Here is a 3,590-nt window from a genome sequence, read left to right as displayed (position 1 = left end):
TCGATCATCGACAGCCTCTGCATACAGTTTTAAAGTAAGTATTCCTAACACCAAAGTGCAACTGTTAAATTCATAGGAGCATGTTAGAGATTAATCGTTGTATGATGAATTAATAATAATCCAAGAAACGATCATCGGGCATTAGAGTATTAATTCAATTTAATATTCCTTTCATGGGATTCGAACTCAGGACCATAAATCGATCCAACACTGAAAATGATTCTTATTTTATATCTTAAGAAGTGTACTTATTTTATCCCTCCCCTATATATATATATATATATATATATATATATATATATATAAATTTAAAAATCGTGTTAGGATGAACTCGAATCAAAGACCTTTCACCTTAGGCATTAATCACTCTATCGCTAGATCAACACACGTACACTTATTTGTTGACCTTTTGATTTGGGTCTATGAGAATAAAATAGTAATTGATAAGTAATTTTAATATCTTTTTAAATAAAAGAGGGTTATAATGAGTAAAATGGGGGCTATGTATATGATCATCCTTAAACAAAACTTCTTCTTTTCTTCTTTACTCGTCGGCCAAAACACAACATCACAAAACCCTCTTTCTTTTCTTTATTTCTCAATTCATGTGATGAGCAAGTAAAATCGAACCGAAATTAAATAAGTGGACCACATCGTCACATTTTAGTTGGTTTTATTTGGTTTTAGGCAAGTTCGATTTTGATTATAATCTAATTTCTTAAAATCGATCTTTCTTCCATTTGGTTTTGGGCCAACTGATGTTTTATTAAGGTCAAGTATTATTTTTTAAAATTAGTTTAAATGTGTTGTATTTTTTTTAATTAAAGAAAAGAACTATTGATATTATGAAAGATGATGTTCATGCTTCTTTTTTTGCAAAATATTAGACTTGACAGAATAATCAATACCCAATAAACACACATAAAACAATAAATTAATACATATAAAATTGATTACACAGTTCGATGGTTACGTATCTACGTTTAGGGGACCTCGTCCAAGGAAAAATTTTCACTACATGATGTTAAGTTATAAAGAACTTACACAAGAACCGACCTTTAAGCATAAGCAACTTCTAAAACTCCACCAACGATTAAAGCTAACGGATGCACCATACACTGCTTGGAGCGACATTCACCACCCAACCCCAACAAAAGACACAAAGATAAACTCTAAGATGGTTCCGGTAACAAACACATACTATCTCCGTCCCACGAATCTTGACACGTTTAGTTTTGGCACGAGAATTAAGGAGTTGCATATTAGTGTTTTAAGTGTGTAATTAATGAAATATAAAAGTGATAAAGTAGGAGAGAGAATGTAATAAAAGTGATAAAGTAGGAGAGAGAATGTAATAAAGATGATAAAGTAGGAGAGAGAAAGTAATAATTATTACCTTATTTGGAAATGTGTCAAGATTCGTGGGACGGCCCAAAAAGGAAAACGTGTCAAGATTCGTGGGACCGATGGAGTATTACAACTTGATTATATAAACATAATAGAGAATTTATTTTTCACAAGCAAATAAAATGTTTATGAGACAACTATGTCAACAAGATCAAAAAATCTGATAAGAAGCGAAAGTCTTTAATAACATATATAGGGTGTATAGGAGGAACCCTAGATATGTTACCATGCAGCGTTGGGTGTAGATTTCTTTGAGGGAAATATCACAAACGAACAATACTAAAAGAAGGCAAGTAGATCTGCCTATCTGCTCCACAAGACAGATAAAGTACAATGATCTTCACCAAGGATCCTTACCACATCGCTTCGCATAAGGAAAGTACTACGAAGCACTCACACTGTTACTTTGAGTAAAAAAAGATCTTCCCGAGAGTGTGTACATAATAACAAACCATTTGTATGTAGAAACACACAAAGGTCTCAAGTGTTAACCACACTACCACTAGATCAACACGCACACAACTCGTTTGTTCTTCAAGTTGTTTTTCTGTTGATGTTTTTATTATTACTTGTTACCAATATTTTAAAAATCCTTTGAGGCGTAGGAACTGAGGCGCGCTTTAGTTCCAATCCTTGGAAACTCGCATCTGAGGCGGCGCCTCAGTTGGTTGAATAGAAACTTGCACCTCAGTTAACTGAGGCGCTTTGAGGCGGTGCATACGAACGTGCTCGTTTGAAGCGTGCGCTCAGTTAGAATCTGATTTTTCAGCCCAATTTGAATGGGCTTTATCAATTTTAACCTAATTACTCATAAGCTTTATTAATTTAGGCCCAATTTATAGTAAATCCCTACATATTATTATTAATTAATACCTAATAGTCGGGAAGACAAAGAGTCACGTAGACACTACAACAAGAATCAGAACATCGCTTCATCTCTTCACTACAACTCGCCAGTGTCCCTTGGTCTGTTCTGCTTCAGCGATTCAACTTCAACCTTCCATTTGTTGGATTTGTATACTGAAAGCAAGAACATTTTATGCTTGTATACAATGATTCCTGTGTTCACTATTTTATCTCCTATCTGATTGGGTTCATGATTGCATATGTATGTTCTTTATCTCTATATAAGTAGATTATATGGTGTGTTGTAGATCACAAAGGATCGTATAATTGGAATAACCTTAAGAGATACTATAATATAATCACAACCGAAATAACTCTAGGACAAGTTATTGGTTTAGGCTGCGGTATAGATGGAAGTAGTTTGTCTTGATTACTTATCTATACTGGTACGTCATAACGTATTGATAGGACCACAGTGAGATGTATTCTTCTATCTGACTTAAGTGAAAAATCAAGATCTCGGTAACTTATATGATCTTAATACTAATAAGATTTCAGATATATATGTTGATTCGTTTACCACTTTGACTTACTATGGGTGAGAGTTATATAGTAACTTGAGTACTCTGTATCTTGGGTGATAGCGGTTAACATATGATATTTGATTATCTGTATTAGTACTCGTATCCGATAGAGGTTAATGACATCCCCTTAAGGAGCTCAATAATATTTATTGCGTTAAACCCTGCAGGTTGATTAAGTTCAGGCGCAATAATAAGGTTTGAGTGGTACTGCTTAAGGATTACAAAGAGATTAATTAATTAAGGCTGTCAGAGCTCTAATTAATTAATGGATGTCGGATATTTTAAATACGAGGATTTAATAAGTCTAAATACAAGCCCCGACTCAAATGCCGGCAATAAAGGGGTAAGTCAATATTGGTTCTCTAGTGGAATGAACTGATATTTATAAATTAATTATGGTCTGGGCTGACCATAGATAAATTAATTTATTTGAGGCCCATCTTTATTGCTTGTATCTGGTCCCTGGACTGGCCCAATGTCTCCTAGCCCAAGTAGGGCTAGAAATCGCCCCTACATAGAAACTGGCGCCCCCTCCCTTTAATCTGTATTATAAAATACAGCTGTCAGCTCTCAGGAAATACACACTGATAATTATTAGGGTTTTTGAGAGCAAAGGAGGCGCAGGAAACGTAGGGAGATTTCTAGCTTGGGACTTTCATAGAACGTTGTCCATCCAACGGTGAAAGCTGAGCGGGATACAATCGAGAAGATCAGAACTGGAGTCTTTCGACACGATCATCAACGACCTCTGCA

The sequence above is a fragment of the Salvia miltiorrhiza genome, chromosome 8, assembly GCF_028751815.1.
Source record: "Salvia miltiorrhiza cultivar Shanhuang (shh) chromosome 8, IMPLAD_Smil_shh, whole genome shotgun sequence".
NCBI lineage: Eukaryota > Viridiplantae > Streptophyta > Magnoliopsida > Lamiales > Lamiaceae > Salvia > Salvia miltiorrhiza.
Note: the sequence above shows the minus strand (reverse complement) of the source record.